Source organism: Leguminivora glycinivorella, chromosome 22 (genome assembly GCF_023078275.1).
Source record: "Leguminivora glycinivorella isolate SPB_JAAS2020 chromosome 22, LegGlyc_1.1, whole genome shotgun sequence".
Lineage (NCBI taxonomy): Eukaryota > Metazoa > Arthropoda > Insecta > Lepidoptera > Tortricidae > Leguminivora > Leguminivora glycinivorella.
In genome coordinates, this window is record NC_062992.1 from 13,824,533 (window position 1) to 13,847,455 (window position 22,923).

At 35.3% G+C, this 22,923-nt stretch overlaps 1 protein-coding gene and 1 long non-coding RNA gene across 3 annotated transcripts in view; both read left to right on the forward strand.

The window, feature by feature from the left end:
* The window catches only part of LOC125237706 (neuropilin and tolloid-like protein 2), a 357,896-nt gene that overhangs the window by 293,123 nt on the left and 41,850 nt on the right, over window positions 1–22,923 (forward strand). The window lies entirely within an intron of this gene.
* Window positions 20,233–21,841, forward strand: LOC125237708. Its single transcript, XR_007178363.1, has 2 exons — window positions 20,233–20,360; window positions 20,448–21,841. It is a non-coding gene; the product is annotated as an uncharacterized LOC125237708 (long non-coding RNA).

Here is a 22,923-nt window from a genome sequence, read left to right on the forward strand (position 1 = left end):
TGATATATATATTGTCACCAAATTTCAGCTTTCTAGTGCTAACGGTTACTGATATTATCCGCGGACGGACGGACGGACAGACAGACATGGCGAAACTATAAGGGTTCCTAGTTGACTACGGAACCCTAAAAACCAGGTCCATTTCTCAAAACGTGCTCAAAACTGAAAGTACAAGTTACAAGCGGAAGTCTCTTTCCAACTTGTCATATTAGACATTGACTACAACTTGTAAATTGTAACTTGTAGCTTCGAGAAATGGGCCCCTGGTTCCATTTCTACTTTTCTTTGCCACGCTGTAAACCGTAGACCTTCGCTGTCGTTGCGGTCAGTAAGGCCTTAAGTGCGTTTTCAAATTATCCAATCCGATATCGGATGTCGGAAGGATTTCAAAAAATCCAAGATAGCGGAAAATGCACTAAAGCCGTAGACTAAGCTCTGTGTTAATTTGGTGACCGCCAAAACTCTTTTGCTAATAGCAATACCCGTAATTAGAGATCGGTCGGCAGATATACGTAAAAAGAATAGGTTCCAGATTAGAAGGGTTCCGCCGTCGCAGCAGTGTGTAGAATTTATTGCCCATTAGACCGTGTCTAATTTATTGGAAACTTGCTTGGATTGTTAATTATTGGTAGCTAGTACATAAACAGATAATCTTGAGTTACAAAAGAAGTTTTAGTTTTAGAATTCTTGTAAAGTTAATAAAGATTTAAATATCAATTTGAAAAGCTAGTTGTCTTTGATAAATATTTAAGTAAGGTGCATTAGGGTAACTCCAAAAGTCGTCTAATTTCGATAGTCGCATAAAAATCACCATTATTTCAATCATATCAAAATTAAAATTAAATAAATGTCATAAAAAGAAAAAGTGACCAAGGCCTCCGTGTTCCGAGCTGGAATCGAACCAGCGTACTCCGCTTACCGGGCGAATGCCTGAACCACTCGGCATTGGCCAAAATTGCCCTTTCGGAATTACCCGAGCATTTCTGTCATCCGTAATTACCCCAATGCACCTTACCTACCTACTTCTACAAACTGCATATATAAAGGTTATATACAAGCTGTTTTTTATTGATTTCCGTTAACTTAAAGACAGGGTTCTTTAGAAAGGTCGGGTCAATTACAATTAATGTCAAAATTTAATTATGTTTCCTAAGTACAGACACACATCTCTTATTGTTCAAAATGGAGGTTACTTCTGTAACGTCATTTGAGATACTTTTGCTACTGACTGTACCTACCCACGAAAAACTAACCTAGAAAGGTAAACTCTCTCAGATTCTAAAAACTTTTAAAATTTTTAATGAGGTGCAACTACTTTAAACGCCATATTTTTTAAAAGCTTGCTTCAAAGTTTTTCTTTATTTTTTTCTTTTCAGCGGATTCTTTGTGAAAGTTGCCATTTTCAGTTTGTTCTAGAATGTTTTATAGCATTTCACGGGGCGCGCGTGCATTTCTGTGGAAATTTTGTGAAAATAATTAAATAAAAACTCATCATCCTCCTTGCGTTATACCAGCATTTGCCACGGCTCATGGGAGCCTGGGGGCCCGCTTTGACAACTAATTCCAAGATATAGCGTAGGCACCAGTTATACAAAAGCGACTGCCAGTGCCATCTGACCTTCGGTGATTTTTTCCGGTTTCCTCACGATGTTTTCCTTAACCAAAAAGCGACTGGCAAGTATGAAATGACATTTTGCACATAAGTTCCGAAAAACTCATTGGTACGAGCCGGGGATCGAACCCGCGACCTTCGGGTTGAACGCCGCACACTCTTACCACTAGGCCACATGCGTTTCAAATAAAAAAGTCTAAGAATAAATAAGATTCCGTACCACTATCCATTAAAACGATTAAATAATCATGTCTGTTGTAATGGAAACCCCACTTAAACAAATGTTTAACCCTTAATATGTACGTGTGTCTGGTTGTTTCTAAGTCTTTCACGGCAAAGCGGAGCGACGAATTCACGTGATTTTTTTATGTGGAGGTAAAATGAAGGGATGGGAAGTGGCTTAGGCTATATTTGGTCTTTTTCTAACGCGAGCGAAGCCGCGGGCAAAAGCTAGTATTTAATACTTGGCCATTCTGGCCAAAGAGAGAAGAGGTACTGCGAGGTCTTGACTGGGGGGCAAATATAATTGTTCAATTTTTTCCATGTATTACAATGTTTGCATTATTACGAGTAAATAGAGTGTCTACCGGTTATATATGGTAAGCGTGTTCAGTGGATACATGTAGAACTCAACACCATAGTGTATTAATGGAAAAAATGGATTAGTTATAATTGCCCCCCCCCCCCGCGAGATTTGCCCCGTTGTACCTTAGAAAATAATAGGGGCGCCACCGTCAATTCAAAACGGTTTGCGTGTCGCAAGAATTTTGACAGATTTTGACAATTTTCAATGAGCATAGTTAAGTGTTGCTATGATGAAAAAAAATAATTCCATTTTTACCCTTTTGTGCTAAACTGTATAATTTATAAAAAATCCAATATACTAGTGACAGACGGACAGACTGACAGGTGGACGGACAGCGGTGTCTTAATACTTTGTAATAGACGGAACCCTCAAAAGACGTCCCAAAATGCTTTTTATTTATTTGTTCTCTTTTTACTTAACAGATCAAAATATATTTTCTTAGAATGCATTAATTAGAAACGAGAGCAAATATACAAATATTTCAATTCTAATGAACACAAGTTAAATTATAATCTATTGAAAATATTTCAACTTGTGCTATCTTAAAGTAGTCACACTACTATGTATATAAATTAAAACCGAAATAAATTACACATATGAAAGAAAAAGTGACCAAGTCCTCTGGTGCCTGAGGCTGGAATCGAACCAGCGTACTTTCCAACGACGCGCTACGAGTCCTTGTATAGATTACTCATATGAGAGATAATTTCGACCTCGACAGCTGTGACCTGGGTGGCCGAGCGGATTAAGAGGCATTTCCCGCGATTGGAAAGTACGCTGGTTCGATTCCAGCCTCAGGCACCAGAGGACTTGGTCACTTTTTCTTTCATATGTGTAATTTTTTTCGGTTTTAATACAAATATTTGTTGAACAGAATGTAGAAAATCGTATACTCACCGCAAAAAAAACGTATGCAGCATACTCAGTCATTTTATACGTTAACGATTTTTTAACAGCGTCAATATGGATTTGATTAGAGATGGGCCGAATATTCAGTAAATATTCGGTATTCGGCATATTCGGCAAGTTTTTCAATGTTCGTATTCGGCCGAATAGTTCGGTTATATTGCCAAATATTTACCGAATAAACAAAGTAAATAAGTAGCGTAAGTTTTTTCGTAATTCATCGGATTTAATGACATCCTATTTCAGCATTCTAAGAAACCACCAAAGGAAGTTAAAAATGCGTTAAAATAAAAGTACCTACACTAATGAATTAATTGTGTTAGAAATTAAAATAACGTAGCTTAGGATACAAAACCAAAATTTTCTTATGCACTAAATTATAGGAACATTAAGAGCCTTAGTACCCATTACTTACCAATCATTGAAAAGTTTTTAATTCTAAGCCAGGATTTAAAATATGGCGGAACCGAATATTCGGCCGAATGTTCGGTTCGGTAACAGCTGAACCGAATATTCGTATTCGGCAAAGTCCGTATTCGGCCCATCTCTAGTTTTGATGCTTTTGATATACGTAGAAAGAAGATCGGACAAGCTGGACAATTTGTATTGAACCCACACAAAGCATGAAAGCACGCATACTTTTAGATCGACACTCCTATTATTGCGTAATACACGCGCTTCATTTCCATGTGTGTGTACATGCGAACGCCCAGCGAGTCGTACCATCACTCACGCACACAACGATGAATGTATGCTCATGAGCTTACAACAGCGACACGAGCAAAAATGCCATTACCGGATTTCGAACCTTAGCAGGCAGGGTCACCACTGACGCTGCACGTCCGTTCGTCATTATATTGTGACTTTACTAAATGAAGATAACATGTAGGCCCGGCACATGAAAATACTAAAGTTTCACTGCCACTTTTGGCCAAAATGGGTTAAAATAAAACGAAACTGTGCCATTGCCGTGACAGGTTGCCAGCCTCTCGTCTACGCCACAATTTAACCCATATCCCACAGTCGACTTCTACACCCACGGGAAGAACGGGGGTGGTGAAATTCTTAACCCGTCACGACACAGGCAATAAATCAATATAAATAAGTAAACAATATGATTTTTAAATAAAATAAAATAATAACCTGACCACAAAATTAAAATTTAAAAAAAAACCGACATTGTGCGACCATTTCATAAAACATGGCTAAGAACATTACCGACTAACTGGGCTTTAAAACTAAAAAAAAACTAAATCTAAATCGGTTCATCCGTTCGGGAGCTACGATGCCACAGACAGACAACAACTAAGTTTCTATTATGAATCGAACTCATTGTGTATCTTTCATTTATAGAGATAGATAAAATTAAAAGGTTATTAAGAAGAATATTCTGAAGTATACAATAAAAATAGTGCTTCTTAATGCTGAATAAAAATCTTCTATTGTGAAAAGTTAGTTCAACAATAGCTTTAAGAATTTCCATTTAAAATACCTAGTTTAAGATTTAATCCGAGTGTTTTCTTGAAAATGCTTGCTAGAATAATTCTGTTACTAAAATTTTGATGTGGTTTTTACCCCCGACGCAAAAACGACGGGGTGTTATAAGTTCGATGTGTCTGTCTGTCCGTCTGTCTGTCTGTCTGTCTGTTTGACTGTCTGTCTGTCTGTGGCATCGTAGCTCCCGAACGGATGAACCGATTTAGATTTAGTTTTTTTTTGTCTGAAAGCTGTCAATCGGGAGTGTTCTTAGCCATTTTTTATGAAAATCGGTCTACTATGTCGCGGTCGAGGGTTTTTTCAAAATTTAATTTTTCATAAATTTTATCTCATCCACATTTGTATACTTAGAGATAGCTATATCTTTCCTACATGCGGTACTAATAAGTGTGTAACAAAAGCTCATAAGTCCAATATGTTGTATTTCAACGTTGCCGCTATTTGAGTATTCCGGTATTCTGCTCATATTCGGGATTTCGGCACAATGCGGCATGTCGTAAATTCAGTACGCTCCGAACGAAACGCAGTAACTCTGAAAATACAAATTTTACTTTTCCCGTGTGACTTCGTTAGTAAAAGTTTTTAGCTTTTTAACAGGCTTGTTAAAATTTGCACGAAACATTTTTTTTATTAAATAGGCAAACGAGCTGACTTGTTTTTCGTCTTGACCTGAAGTTGTCTTTATTTGAAGTCACATACAGGTCGAACGCGATTAATTAACATTATTTGACCTTTTTCTTAAAGTTTCGGCCAGGTTGCACTGGCCGTTTGCTAGGACGTCAGTCTTCCGCGAGCACGGCCAGTGCAACCTGGCCGAAACTTTGGAAAAAAAGGTAAATTAATGTTAATTAATCGCGTTCGACCTGTATGTGACTTTAAATATGTGTACAAAGCGCGAAAACTTAAAGTGTTAAGTTGTCTTTAAGCGATTACCATCGCCTACGGACACAAAAAACACCAGGCGGGTGAGCACGGTCGCATTATAAAGACTGCCACGTCAGGCCGTCATTTTCGCACTGGTAGTGCTATTGTAAGTGCAATAGGGACGCACAGATGCGATAAGGTTTCTCGCGCTAGTGTTTTACGCCCACATGGATGTGCGCTTTGAAGTTGATATCGGTCGAAGTACCGGCGACAGAAGGTTGTGTTCCAAACCCACCGACCGCGACATAGTGGACCGATTTTCATGAAACATGGCTAAGAACACTCCCGACTAACTCAGCTTTCAGACAAAAAAAACTAAACCTAAATCGGTTCATCTGTTTGGGAGCTACGATGCCACAGACAGACACACACACAGACAAATAGACAGACAGACAGACAGACGGACAGACAGACAGACAGACACGTCAAACTTATAACACCCCTTCGTTTTTACGTCGGGGGTTAAAAAGACGGGGTGTTATAAGTTACGCCGTGGCTTGCGTGGGCGACGGTCGCGCGATGATCGCGCGACGGCGATGCGACGCATACGAAATCAAACCTTATCGATATGGAAGAATGAGACGCGATGGCGATGGTCGCGCGACCGTCGCCCACGCAAGACACGGCGAGACGTGTCTGTCTGTCTGTCTGTTTGGTTCTCTGTCTGTCTGTCTGTGTGTGTGTGTGTCTGTTTGTGCCGATGAACCGATATAGATTTAGTTTTTTTTTTATTTGGAAACTGAGTTAATCGGGAGTGTTCTTAGCCATGTTTTATGTTCAAAGCCTTACTGATACACTTTACATTTTATCATGCGCCAAAGTAACCAAATTGTACTGTCAAAATAATATAAAAGGCGAAATTAAAATGGCAAACTACGAGTAACATACAGCAAATTGCTAAAACTGAATTACCTACTTTTGGCGCTGTGCCGTCGCGGACAATAGGATATTATAGGACGATATTGTAATATATTATTTTAAGTATCTAAGCCTGTACTATGCGAAATACCCATTATTTTCATTTCCACATTACGAAGTTTCACTTCTTCCTGGCGGAGGGACTCCACGCAATTTTTTTTTATTATAGTACTTACTTTTTTCACCCAGAAGTGTTAAAATAGTTGCCACGTCTAAAGCGGTTTACAATAGTCGCCTTTATATAGGCGCTCTATCGCGCGTGATACAGCAATCGCGTGTGAAAGAATGCGCGTCTAAAGCCGACGGGAGGGGAAGGGAAATACCGCGCGATTGCGTGCGCTGGAGCGGTTGTCTTTTGTTGGCGGACATACGCTCGTGGACTAAAGAATTAGTGATTGAATTATTGCTCTTTACAAATCGATACTATTAATAACAATAAACAATAATAACGCGGTCTATCGCGCGCGATTAGCCTTTACACTCACGCTCTTTCCATTCTCAAAAACTTCGACGCGCAATCACGCGCGAAAGAACGTGAACCTTAAAAACTAACAACACGCAATCGCGCGCTATCCTGTCCGCTCCGGGAAGTCCGGGAACGCGCGATATAGCGACTGTGTAAAGGCGGCTGATAGGCGTTGGAGCCTATATTTTTTCTACACTTTTTAGGGTTCCGTAGTCAACTAGGAACCCTTATAGTTTCGCCATGTCTGTCTGTCCGTCCGTCCGTCCGTCCGCGGATAATGTCAGTGACCGTTAGCACTAGAAAGCTGAATTTTGGTACTAATATGTATATCAATCACGCCGACAAAGTGATCAAATAAAAAGTGGAAAAAAATGTTTCGTTAGGGTACCCCCCCCCCTACATGTTAAGTGATGACTGGATTTTTTTTTCATTCCAACCCCAACGTGTGTGTGATATATATTGATGGATAGGTATTTAAAAATGAATAAGAGTTTACTAAAATTGGTTTTAGATAATATTAATATTTTCGGAAATAATCGCACCTAAAGGAAAAAAAGTGTCCCCCCCCCTCTAACTTTTGAACCATATCTTTAAAAAATATGAAAAAATCACAAAAGTAGAAATTTATAAAGACTTTCTAGGAAAATTGTTTTGAACTTGATAGGTTCAGTAGTTTTTGAGAAAAATACGGAAAACTACGGAACCCTACACTGAGCGTGGCCCGACATGATCTTGGCCGGTTTTTTTTATCTGGCTGTAGCGTCAACGATCGTCAATTTGTCACTTCGGCTAGCCGGTTGGGTAGAATTTTCCCTCAAACCTCGCTTTTACAATTATAACCCTTATACTTCACCTCACTTCTCTCCCCCTGACTCACCTCAGAGCTAAATTAGTCAGAATTTCCTCCTAATTAGCGAAACTCGCGATATGCGTTTGAAAAACTACCTCAAACCCAAAACGACGTACGTTCTTACAATCTTGTATGCACATACGACGTTTTGTAAGCGGGTATGTTAATACCAGGTTCATTGCCCTTCAGCGAGCGTAGTAAACGTTGATATTGTCGCTGTAAAGGCTCGGTTACACTGTGGGGATACCACAGTTTTTAACCTCCGACGCAAAAACGCCGGTGTGTTATAAGTTTGACGTGTCTGTCTGTCTGTCCGTGGCATCGTAGCTCCCGAACAGATAAACCGATATAAATTTTATTTTTTTGTTTGAAAGTTCTTAGCCATGCTTTATGAAAATCGGTCCACTATGCCGGGGTTTTTTTTTTTAATTTTATTTTGTAATTAGGTTTTATTTTATTTATGTGGTACTCGATAGATATTTAGAACGCCTCGGAGATGTATTTGTTTTATGTTTTATTAAGTAATAGTTTGTGAGTTGTTCACGAAAGCTTTGATGATTATTATTCAAATTATTCCGTTAATTATTATATCTTTATTTTCGTTAAATTCGATATTTCGTTAGCTTTAGAAGTTACTTGGTAGGTCGCATTTTATTAGGTAAGTAGTTTAAAAGAAATGTTTTTCATAAGTGTTCGTGTCAAGTTTGGATAGTACATGTAAAAATACCTCCCAAAGGCGTGTCGGGCTACGCTCAGGGTAGGCTTTCGCAGTATCCCGTATTTTTTGAAAATCAGTTCAACCTATCAAGCTCAAAATAATTTTCCTAGAAAGTGTTTATAAAGTTCTACTTTTGTGATTTTTCACATATTTTTTAAACTTATGGTTCAAAAGTTAGTTAAGTTTTTTTTACTTTTAGAGCGATTATTTTCGAAAATATTAGCAATATCAAAAAATTGTTTTCGTAAACCCGTTTTCCGTGTTCATTTTTAAATCCTATCCAACAATATATCACATGATAGGGCTGAAATGAAAAAAAAAATCACTCCCCACTTTACGTGTATGGGTACATACCCTAATAAAACATTTTTTCCACTTTTTATTTTACCACTTTGTCGCCGTGATTGATATACATATTGATACCAAATTTCAGCTTTCTAGTGCTAACCGTCACTGAGATTATCCGCGGACGGACGGACGGACAGACAGACATGGCGAAACTACAAGGGTTCCTAGTCGACTACGGAACCCTAAAAAGGTATTACATATGTCCAGTGATTAGATTTTTTTATAAATCATTATTTTAGTAGGTATGTATTAGAAATAGGACACTAGTTTCTTAGAAAATTTATTTGACTTAAACAACCGTCTCTTAAATTTTACAGAAAAAAAAACCCAAGTTTATTTCGCAAAATCGCACTGTGTATACACCGTAATCTGGTTCCCCGCAATGTACGAAGGATTAAGGGATGTTTTCTCGTTCACCCTTTAGGGTCCCCCCACATCTAGCGTCTCGCGAGCGTCGCGTCGGGCCAACTGTATGGGCAAAGCCTGACGCCGCGTCGACGTCGCGTCGACGCGGCGTCTTTTTCCATACAGTTGGCCCGACGCGACGCTCGCGAGACGCTAGATGTGGGGGGACCCTTAGGCTCTTTTCTGTAAAGCTAAAAACGTGTCATCAAAGATTACTAATGAGACATAGTAGCTACGATACATACATATCCAAAAGAATCATATTTGCGATGACGGAATTCATCAATTTTAAAACTGAACTAACAGTCAATCATTAGTTGATATTGCCTCTTACCGGAATTTAGGGTAATATCTGTACATAACAGTTTGCATACAATTTGCATTCCACACAACACGGGAGGCCATCACATACACAGAATACACCGTGCACCTGCGCGAATGTTTCTCGACAGCAATCAACAATTTTGAGTTCCACAGCATGAGGGCTTGTTCCGAATGTTTTTAGCTGCTCCGGTTGTGTTCATGCGATTTGTATTTTTCTTATACTGCATACCGTTTTGAGGGATTTTCCATTATTGACTTAATGTGATGTAGATTTGGGTTTAGAAAGACACGCCTAACATTTATGATCAATTCTTTAGACTCTTTCGTACTGTGATTTAAAATTATTTTTCATTGCAAGAGTTATTGTATTTATAGGTGGTAGGTACTAATTGAGAATCTTCACTGTTTATTACGTATAATTGCGCTTGATTACGAGTACGTAAATATAATATTGACAAATGAGCCATGTCCTAAAACCATGAATGTTTACAAATAAATACATCAAATAAACCCTACGTGCAGTAAATTCATGTATGGAAAATAGCAAAAAGACACAATTTATTCATTTCGGGCGTATCCCAGCATGTAATACCTACAACTATTTGGATACCTACCAAATTTAATAATTTACAGGAAAAAAATAACTATTTTTTCTAAGAAGTCAAAAATTCCATACAAGACAACTTTTGGTAAAAAATATATAATAAACTAGCTATTGCCCGCGGCTTCGCACGTGTCAGAAAGAGACAAAAAGTAGCCTTTGTCAATATTTATTCCTTCAACTATTTTCACTTAAAAAATCACATTAATTCGTCGCTCCGTTTGGCCAGACCATTTATAATATTAGTATGGATTAATTATTTGCACTAGTCTCATCATTTCTTTAAAGACCTAAAACTACAGAGTATAGTAGTCTGTTGTGTAAGTCCATGACCTGATTATTGGGTTCAGTTTCAAATCAAAGATTTGAAAATCTCCTGCTGTTTTGCCTGTAATATCACTTCATATTTAGGACTCGTACTCAGGTTTTGATTGGTGATTTAAAATCTCTCCCAATCAATAGGTTTTCAGATGATTTAAAACTCCTAATCGGCTTTCTGATTTAAAACTCCTAATGATTTGAAACTCTCAATAGGTTTTCTGATGATTTAAAACGCTCATGACGAATATATAGACAAAAGTTTATAAAACTCCGTTAATGATAAAACACCTTTCAAGTTAGTTGCACGTGCCTATTGACAAAATGAAGTTCGTAAAACAGTCTCAGAAATTGCAGTTGGATGCTGTTTGTTCTTTGTCCAATAAACGTTATTTTCGACATGGCTCGCTTTTACCCGACACCATTCGCTGTATAATATGTGGCCCATCGAACTGTGGAAAAACAAATTTAATTGTCGGTTTGCTGCTACATGAACATGGTCTACGCTTTCAAAATGTTTATGTATATTCTAAAACCTTATTTCAACCAATGTATCAATTTCTAGAGCAAGTTTTAAAGCTAGTTCCTTCAGTATCATTTCAAAAATATAACGCAAATGATGAAATCTTAAGTCCTCATACAGCAAACATGAATTCCATTATAATATTTGATGATGTTGCGTGTGAAAATCAAAATAATATACGAGATTACTTTGCAATGGGAAGGCATAAAAATATAGATAGCTTTTATCTAAATCAGACGTATAGTAAAATACCTAAACAATTAATAAGAGATAATGCTAACTTAATTATTCTTTTTAAACAGGATGATATTAATTTAAAGCATGTTTATGATGAACATGTAGGAAGTGATATGTCATGGTCTCAATTTCGTGAAATGTGTGCACAAGTATGGAAGATCCCGTTTGATTACTTAGTCATAAATAAAGATTGTAATAGAAATTCAGGCTGTTATAGAAAAGGATTTGATACATTTATAATTCTAGATTGACTTGATATATAAAGCATAGTATTACATTAAACACTTATTGCTTAAAATGAAACCATCTAGTTCAGACATGGAACATAAAATTAATGAAGAAAAATTGTTTAAACAAAAAGTACTCAAATCTGCTGAAGCAGTAAGAAAAAAGTTAAACGCATTCGTGATGTTAAATCAAACGATAATATGATGTTGGAAGCAATGTTAAAACCAATCACAGACCCACTTGGTGAAATGGTAAAAAAACATAGTAGTAATGATAACAATCTAATCATTAGTGACTCGAGATTTTGATAACGATAGGTTTAAATGGAACAAGCCAGTAAAAACATTGAAATATAGTCCTTCAGAAGATGGGATGAAAGAAAGTTTGGATAATAAAACTTTGTTGAGAAAGTCATTTGAATCTGAACCAAATTATAGTGAAAATGAATTAAATGATAGTGATTCTTCATCTCAAGAAAGTGTGAACCAAAGTGATTCTGATACAACAAATAATATTTCATTTAGAACGTCAGACTCGTTTCCTTCTCCTCGCGATGATCCCGCTTGGCAGAAACAATATTTTATCATGAACATTCCATTTGGTGTACGAAATGAGCGTGGAAAGCTAATGCTTGGATCTTACCCAATTTCTGTTAATGATGATAAACTCGTGATAGGTGGAGAAAGTTATTTTTTAACACAAGGCTTACATGATTTGTTGTTTAAGAAAGTACCTGACTTAAAACTAGTAACTGAAGATGATAAACGATTATATAAAACATTGTTAATGAAAACGAATGCACATAGACGCGACTTTGATCCAAAGAAACCCATAAAAAGCAACAAGGGTATGAAATATTTAAACCTTATAAAACCTCTTTTCAAATTATCCAAACAGCGCACAGTAAGTGAAGAATATATATCCGGTAAAGGTTTACCATCAATGAAAAAAGTAAAAAGAGATATTTCATATGTATATTGGGATGATCCAAACGAATTAGTTGACAGATTAAAACTGCTTATAGCATCGCGTGACGCTGGAAATACAGGGTTAGATAACGAGATAATATCCATAATTGAAGAATTACGTGAAGCAGGCTTAATAAATAATATATAAATGTATATACTCTTACCTTTCCCATCAGTTGAAGTTTGACTTTCAAGTAAAAAATGAATATAGACAAATTCGGTCACCATGTTCATAAACGTTTGCGTACTGATGAAATCTCTGAGCTCAAGTACAAGGCTTTGCTTCGAACAGAAGCAGGAAATTTTGATCTAAAAACTATAAGATTAAAAGGGGTTGTTAAACCATTATCTTCCGATGATGCAGTTAACAAGCAGTACGTTGATGAACACATTCAAAACATGTACGAAAAGAAGTATATAGACTCTTTGTTTAACACAATAAATAATCAAATTCACCAACTCGTAACTCAGTTAAAACTGAACTTTTATACGAAGAAGGAGATAGACGATATTTTAAAAAATATAATAATGATAAAACAACAAATAGTGAACGAGATCCACAGGTCAGCGCGAAGAAATTTTAAGCGACGATCGGTTGTACTACAAGGAATTGATGATTTATGGCAAGCCGATTTGATAGATTTACAAAAGCTTCATACTGTTAACAGAGGATATAAATATATTTTAACCGTTATTGACACATTTTCAAAGTATGCATGGTGTACACCTATTAAGTCTAAAACTAAAACAGAAGTCAAAGATGCATTTGAACTAATAATAAAAACATCTAAACGAAGACCTAAAAACTTACAAACTGACCTAGGAAAAGAATTCTACAATCAAGAATTCGATTTCTACTTAAAATTATTAAAAGTTAATCATTACTCAACTTATTCAATTAAGAAGGCATCTATTGTTGAAAGGCTGATAAAGACACTTAAGTCTAAGCTCTACAAACATTTTGCATTAGTTGGTAACTATAAATGGGTTGGTAAGCCATTAGACGATGTAGTAAAATCATATAATCAGACTGTGCATCGCACAACAAAAATAAAACCTATTGATGTAAATTTTGATAATGAAATGCAAGTATTAAAAAATATTAAAAAATCACTATCCAATTTGTCTTATAAATCGAACAAATTCAATATAGGAGATTGTGTACGCATTAGCAAGTATAAAAATGCCTTTCACAAAGGTTACACACCTAATTGGTCAACAGAACTTTTCACTATTACTCACGTGAATCGCACTCAACCTGTTACGTATCACATTCAAGACCAGCATAAAAACACTATACTCGGTACATTTTACGAGGAAGAACTTCTGAAAACCAACCATCCAAACGTTTACCTTGTAGAAAAGGTTATTAAAAGAAAGGGTAGAAAGTTGTATGTTAAATGGTTGGGCCTTAATAATAGCGAAAACAGTTGGATTGATAAAAGTGCGGTTGTTTAAAGATATTTATATAATTTCCTTTTAATGATAGTGTTATTATCTCACGAGATATGAAAGGGAAAGGACTGTTAAACAGCGCTATTAATAATTTACCCTTTGAATTACACTTACCTGGTTATAACTATTGTGGTCCGGGAACAAAATTGCGCAAAAGGTTGCAGAGAGGCGATAAAGGAATTAATGCGCTAGATAATGCGTGTATGAAACACGACATAGCATATGATAGTTATTCGGATTTAGCTGATAGACATCGTGCTGATTTAGAACTATACGAAATGGCGAAACAAAGAAGAAAATCGAAAGATGCAGGGAGAGGAGAAAAAATTGCTTCGTGGTTAGTTAGCAAAGTGATGAAATCTAAAATAAAGGCAGGTGCGGGTATAAAACCATTTAAACGTTTTGTGACCAAGATACGCAGTGAATTAAAAAAGAAACCAAAAACAAAAGGTAGTAATATAATTGAGCGGGCACTTATTGCTGCGACGAAAATTTTTAAAACCAATTCCAAGGTACGGGTACCTCGTCTTATACCAATTCCAAAAACTGGAGGCTTCTTACCGCTGATACCTATTTTTGCTGGTCTGTCTGCGCTAGGGTCATTAGCAGGAGGAGCTGCCGGAATTGCTAAAGCTGTAGGTGATTACAAAGCCGCCAGAAAAAATTTAGCGGAATCGGAGCGACATAACAAGATGATGGAATCTATTGCATTAGGAAAAGGCTTACACATTAAACCATATAAAAATGGCAAAGGATTATGTTTGAAACTTTCAAAAAACTAACTGAGAGGTTACCCAGGCGCGCTCTTTCAAATATTGACATTTTAAAACACTCATCTGATATTCCATATTTTCGAGGAGTTTATATGAGAGACAGTTTACCAAAGACTCCTAAAAAAGTAGAATGTGGAATTGTTAATTTAGACAGTTTTAAAAACAATGGTACACACTGGGTAGCCTACGTAAAAGATAACAATTATTGTGAATATTTTAATAGTTATGGTGACCTTTCACCTCCGCTAGAATTAAAGAGGTATTTAAAAAAATATGATATTTACTATAATTATGACACATATCAAAAGTTTAACACTGTCAATTGTGGACACTTATGCCTAAAGTATTTAAAACAATATTGGTATAACCGTTTAAATATCATCGCACAATAATCAGTTTATCATTCTCACAATGTCTTTCACTTTGTCTATAACTGGAACATCTTCCACTCTGTTAACAAACTATTCACCAGCTTTTCACCTGGATGGTGAATATGAGTGTGGGCTATTGTATATGTCAACTTTTAATTCTATACCCAACATAGACGACAGAAATAATAAGTTCTATTATGGTAAAAACAAAGTAATTAAAATTCCTGAAGGATCATATGAACTTCAAGATATTGACGATTACCTTAAAGAACATATTGAAGGATGCTCTTTTGCACTAACATGCAATAATAATACCTTAAAAACATCTATTTTATGCTCTGAAAATATTCATTTCGACAAAGAAGGCTCCATCGGTAATATACTTGGCTTCGGTTCAGAATCTATTCAAGCTAATATATTAACTGAATCCCCTTATCCTGTCTCCATTCTCTCAACAACCATAGTCCGCATCGAATGTGACATAGTGAGCGGTTCATTCGTTAACGGAAAACCTAGTCATATAATTCACGAGTTTGTACCAAACGTGCCACCTGGTTATCGGATTATAGAAACACCAAAAAACGTTATTTATTTCCCTGTAACCCAAAATAGCTTAAACACAATAACGATAAGAATTTTAGACGTTAACAATAATCTAGTTAATTTACGGGGTGAAGAAATTCAGTTATATTTACATTTAAGAAAAAAATGATAGACTTCAATAAAACTTCAGTCTCTCTTAAAAACATTACCAGTACTCATCCTGCAATCACGAAAAGAAGACCTAAAGTAAAACTCACAAAACAAAATAAGCAATTCCTCCAAAGCTTACGCCTATTAAAATGAGTATATTAAACTTAACAGAACCTTTTGTCTTTGATAATTCTATCGAGAGCTTTGAATATCATTCATATAAACCGTACGTCACAAGTTTCAATTTCAACGATGAAATACGTATACCTATAAACCAACAAGATCTTTACGTACTACCATCAGCAAGTTCTTTATACATAGAAGGTACTATAACCGCATTCAATAGAGAAACAAAAGCCGAGGTAAAAAGTGTTCTTCTTACAAACAACCCCATACTTCATCTATTTCAAGATATTCGATATGAATTAAATGGAATCGAAATTGACAAAATTAAAAACGCAGGAGTTACAACAACTATGAAATCTCTTGTATCTATGAATGGACTGGAAGCATCCATGTCTAAGTTATGGGGATTTGATGTCAATGGTATAAAAAACACGGAAGGTACATTTTCTGTGTCTGTACCTTTAAACAAGATTCTCGGGTTTGCTGAGGATTACAGCAAAATCATAATTAATTGCAAGCATGAACTTATTCTTTTAAGATCCAATACTAATTTGAATAGTGTTAAATTAAATGCGAATGAATATATAGACAATATTACTATATCTAAAATAGTATGGCGCATGCCTCATGTTAAAGTGTCTGATCGTGAAAGATTAAATTTACTCAAATGTTTAGAAAGAGATCGTGCCGTTCAGATAGCATTTAGGACTTGGGATTTGTATGAATATCCGCTCTTGCCTGAGACGTCAAAACATTCTTGGTCTATCAAAACTTCATCGCAAATTGAAAAGCCGCGTTATATTATAATTGGATTGAAAACGGGACGAAAAAATGAAGCTAATAAAGACATATCACACTTTGATCACTGTAATTTGAGAGATGTTAAAGTTTTCTTGAATTCAGTTTACTTTCCGTACGAAAGTTTTGATGTTAGTTTTTCGGGTGAAAAGTTTGCTATATTATACGAACAGTATGCGAAATTTCAACAGTCTTATTATAATCGTCTACAAGCGCCGTTGCTTAGCCCTAAAGATTTTAAAGATAAAGCTCCTTTATTTGTTATCAACTGTTCTCGTCAAAACGAAACCTTAAAAACCGGTTCAGTAGATGTGAGAGTTGAATTGGATTGTGAATCTGATATACCAAAGAACACTGCAGCTTACTGTCTGATTTTAAATGATAGTGTATTTGAATATAAGCCTTTAAGTAATATTACGAAAAAAGTATCGTAATGCAGCATATATTTGTAGACCTTCAAGGGTTTAAAACAAAAGAAAACGAATTTATTATCAAAGAATTTGCATACAGCACGCTAGAATACACTCAAGTTTTCTTAATAAAACCCCCTTTTCGATTTTCTAAATTGACGGAAAGTGAAGAGAGGCAGACAAAATGGATTGAAAAACATTTAGGTATTTTGTGGCACGAAGGTTATGTTGATTATAGAGAATTTAGAAGACTTATTTATAATCATATTAAAGATAAGATAATATTCGTTAAAGGTATGGAAAAAATTAAATGGATTAAAGAATTATATTCAAACTGTACTGTTATAGATTTAAGTGAAAAGGGTGCACCGAATTTACAAGAACTGTATAAAAAATATTGTATTAATGATTGTATTTTTAATTGTGTGTACCATAAAAAAACTTGTGCATTAAAAAATGTAATATGTATGAAAAAATGGTATTTAGAAAATCACGTTCCTCTTTGAATAAATGAATGTGCTAAATAAAACGCATTTTATTAACCTGTAAATTATACTCCTGAAAACAATGTTTAAATCAACTCATGATACGATATTGTACTCGTGATACAGGTATACGATCATAACATAAGTATCCTGAGTTGATTTAAACATTGTACATAAATATGGTGGGTTTAAAAAAGAAAAACTTTTTTTTTTTTTTTTTTAAGTTTATTTAATAATAATATACATACTGGCATAGCTAACTTAAAAAGTAAAGTAGGTGTTTACAAATTAGTTCAAAGTTTCCTTTAAAATATCACTATATAACTATATTTAGAAAAATGAAGCATGTCCCCACACAAGTGTGTGAATATTGTCTTTTAATATTACTCGTTTATCATCATTCGAAGATAGTGCTACTTTCATTGTTTTTAATATTTACACAAGCTCTTCGATGTTTTATTAACTTTGGTAATTCTATAAATCTAGACGCTCTAAGAGGATTATATTTGTTTATGTTTATCTCGAGATATAAGTTTCGTAGAAAGCTCCAGCCACTGTCCCGTTCTTGAAATTCATCAATTTTCGTGCTCAATGTGTTCAAAATGGTTGAAAATATTTCTTTAAATTCGTAACTCTGATGTAAAATGATATTTTGCGTAGCGAATGATTTAATTTCACATGCTTCATTTTTCGGCAAACCAAATTCAGCAAACAGTTCAAAGTTAACCTTTATAGATCCAAAAGCAAGCCTTCTCGCTTCGAGAATATGTTTAATATGTCTACGAAGAGCGCACAGAAACTTTACCGGTGAGTCATGGAGGCTACTCTCTGGTCCACGCACTCTGTATGATGCTATTCTACTACGGAAAGCGCTGCTTATTTTTTCAATATCAGGAGTTAATTGAACAGAGTTATTATTTTTATGCAAGTTAGTGCGCAAGTGAGCAGAAAAGGCTTTACTTGGAATACTTATGTCACACACTGAACAAAATATGGAGCTATTATGAGGCATTTTGCCTATTGACATAGGAATAGACTAAATTAGACGTAAAAAAGATTAAAGATTATTGGCTTTTTTTATCTGGGAAAAAGGTTCCTTCATCTGTAAAGTCGTCCTTACAACGCTTTAGAATCTTATTTATTCCATCTACTATATCCGAAACGGAATCCACACGATATTTAAAATTAACCAGCGCTTTCTCCCAACGGGCTTCAGATGGAACGTTTTGAATATCTACTACGTTATACAGTTTAAGATCAATAAAAAGATCACCGGTTAACGAAGCTGTGCGACGCACGTAGCCGCCTGGGACGCGACGTATCAGCACGGACGACAGAGAGTTGGCAGCGGATGCTCGACGCTGGGCTTCAACATGTCCTTCGTCACCCCAGTTTGAAAACCAGCCTGGCTTACAATCAGGTGTCTCTTTCTTCGACTTGGTTGTCGTACTGGAATATTAAAAACTTATTTATATTATCGAATACAACAAAATATAATTAGTTAATTAGGTAAGTACTTAACATTTAAGAATTTAAATACTATGGTTTAAAATGTTTAGATTCAAAGGCTAATTACAATTAGTTAAGTAAATATATGTATTACATATAAAATAACTGAATTGAATTAATTACCTTTTAGTTTTGTCTTCTTCATCAAGGTCAGTGTCACTGTCCTGCAACGTATCAGATATTAACACGGACGATGCGTGCTTTTTCACAGTTTTCTTTGGTTTGATCTTCTTGCTGTAATATTAAAAACTTTATATTACTTCCAGTTCTCATAAATAAAGAGAAATAAATAAAAAGTTCGCATTTGTAGACAAGTTTTCAAACACAGTTTTAATTAATTACCTTTTACTAGCACATTCTTCGACGACGTTTCTGTCCAGCGACCAGCCCGCGTCACGTTTCGGGATCTGAGAAGCGTTTTTCCTTTTGGTTGTTTTCTTCTGAGTCCTACAATACATAGTGATTATCCATCAGATCATTAATAATAACAAAAATTAATAATAAGTCAATAAAATCTTAAATTTAATTAAAATACATACTTTAATGATCCAGATTCTTCCTCAGAGTCGAGGTCTTTCTTAGACTGGATTACATGGTACTCAAAGTCAGACCTGAAAATAAAAAATAAGATTCTGTTATGTTCAGTCGAACGAGATTTCACAGTTGTACTTGTACCTCTCTCCAGCGAGGGTTATAAATTTTAAGTTAAAGTTAATACCAATACGCACTTAACTCGCATAAAACTGCTACTTAGAAGGATACTTATCGGTAAATTTAATCGAGAACAAACATCACTCAACACCATATTCAGAATAGTTTATAGCTAAATAAAATATTACAAACTTACGAACATTGTTTCAAGGTGAATTTCTCCGTGTACGTAAAACTCGCACTGTAACACTTGCACTTGTTAGAAAATAGTAGAGGAAATGAATAAGCCAGGGGTTTTATTAATAAAACGAAACTGACGTAAAGTCATGAGTTAACAACCTAAAAGCAAATTATAACTAACATAAACTACAACATTTGCAAAAATACAGTAAGAAACCAATATAATACAAAGGTTGATCATCACTGTAATATAATATTCAACTCAGCTAATTATTGAAAAACAAAAGTGTAATATTTCTTTTGTCGGAAACAAGAACGAATGTCGCCGCGTTAAGACCGCGTTCAATGTGCAAGCTATAATAGCTAATAGCTATACTATATTTTGTTACTACGAAGTTATAAATAGAGCATTTAACAAATTAAAATTACAACAGTTCGAGATTTCAAGCCGGGTGCATTATCAGTTTCAAAATCAGAATGGTATGTATTTTACTTTTATTATATTCTAGTATCTTTGAGTACTTTTATTTGGTGTTGAAATATATTTAACTTGATATTTTTTTACAGGGCTCGCAACCTATTAACCACGCTGCTGAAATGACTGAAACCACACCATTTTATTCGCAAGTTTGTGAAAAACCGAATGATCCGCTCAATTATTCTCAAGACATGGATGCGTACCTGAAATACCAGGATTTGCTCCTGAATCCATCTTTAGAAATTCCATTATCAGGTACACCAGCAAAAAGTCAGAAGAAAATCGCTAAGAAAGGAAAGAGGAAAATAAAAGAAATGGGTTTAAATTCCCATGTCATCAGAAAGGTTACAAAAGGAAAGCGTCTGATTAAAATCAGTATATCCGATTTGGAGCAATCAAATATCGAATCTAATGGGGTTACAGTACAATATGTTGTTCAAGATGACTATGATGAGTTATTAAATGCAACTGAAGGTCTGGTAGAAAAAATTGTAAAAAAGTTGAGTGAAGTGAGTAATTATTAGAAAATTTTATGTTATAAAATGTACTTTACTTTTTAGTTAGTCGTCGTGCTTGTAATATATCTCATTACTTAAATAAAATGGTTTCATGATAAATTAATTGTTTTATTTTTAACATACTAAAACATAGAGAATAAATACGATATTATTTTTAGAGTTTTACCACTCACAATATAGTTGAAATATGTATACTGAGATCTATTATATATCAAAACCATTTATAATTCATGTAAATCGTGATCATTTTATAAGATAAACATAGCGAGTGAGCAACCAGGTAAACTGACTCAAATTACAACTAAATGAGTGATTGCAATTTCGCATACTGTTCAATGTATGTCATGATTTTAATATAATCAAAATTTGAACCTTATATCTTTATGAAAAGTTCTGCTTTGCAAAGTGCAGTATATGACATACGCTAGCCTTTAATTTATACTGAACTCTTTGTTATGGGTGTCAAAGAAGATCATATTTTATATACGTTATTTTAAACCATATATTACAAAATTCGTAGTAGATATGACGTGGGAGTACGTAATCCGAAACAGCCAATAGCATAACTGGGTCTACATCACACTTATAAAGTTTTTACAATGTTTCATATAAATAAAAATGGTGATGTGTAGTATGTCGGGTTGTGACGACCGACAACCTCAACACGTAAACCATTCCTTGGCTTGGCCAACCGAGGCATGTAGTGTTGAATTCGAGACTTGGGGATCTCTGTATTTACGCGGTCGATAGATATGGAATCCCATACCCGGAGGGGGTCAAACTCAATCGATGCATGTAAAACGCGACTACACCAGAGTTCACACTTTGGGGTCCATTCGTGTTCTGCGACGCTGACGAGCTGATCAGACACGTTGTGTGTAAACGCCACTGTCAATCGAGCAAACGCTTGAGAGAGACCACATCTGAGATTGGCCACCTCGGAGAGTGTGTTGCGTTAAGCTTTTGCTATTTAATATCATACCTAACTTAACTTTACGGCTTACATTTTCGAAATGGACCATTTAACAACGAACACCATACTTCATCTGTTTCAATCAAATGAACGAATCCGAAATGTTAAGTTAAAAATCTGATTGCGCTTTTACAGTTCACAAGTTCTAATTCTAAATATGCAATCGTAAACCTTGTGTGCTTTTTAAACCATCAGAAAACCTATTGAGAGTTTCAAATCATGAGAAAGCCGATTAGGAGTTTTAAATCATCAGAAAACCTATTGAGAGTTTCAAATCATGAGAAAGCCGATTAGGAGTTTTAAATCATCTGAAAACCTATTGAGAGTTTCAAATCATGAGAAAGCCGATTAGGAGTTTTAAATCATCTGAAAACCTATTGGGAGTTTTAAATCACCAATAAACCTGAGTACGAGTCCTAAATATGAAGTGATATTGGGAGTTTTCAAATCTTTGATTTGAAACTCCCAATAATCACCTACTAATATAGTATGTGTTGTAGGCGAGAGGCTAGCAACGTGTCACTGCAATGTCACAATTTGGATTTCTTTCTTTCAACCCCTTTTTGCCAAGAGTGGCACCGAATCTTAGTAGTTCATGTGCTCTGCCTACCCTTTTATGGGATACAGGCGTGATTGTATGTAAGTATGTACGTATAATAATAGTTATTTGTTATACAAGGGGGCAAAGTTGTATTTTAACGCCGAGTGTGGAATTGAAAAACGAGCAAGTGAAAGGATTCTATAGTTAAACCACGAGCGAAGCGAGTGGTTCGAGAATAGAATCCTGAACTTGCGAGTTTTTTTAACACAGGAGAAGTAAAATACATTTGCACCCGAGTGTAACACAAAACTTTTCCCCTCACTGTAGCAAAGAAACTACAACGCAAAAACTGCGTTTATCACTGCTTCCAGTAGTTTCACAGGTAGTAAATCATGTTTATTACTAGATTCAACTACTTTTATCAATTTTAAAGCAGTTAATTTGACTTTATTCAAGGTCAAATTACTTCACTCACTAGTGAATAAAATGCGTTTTTACTCACTGGTATTAAAGGACAAAACACGTGTTTCCGA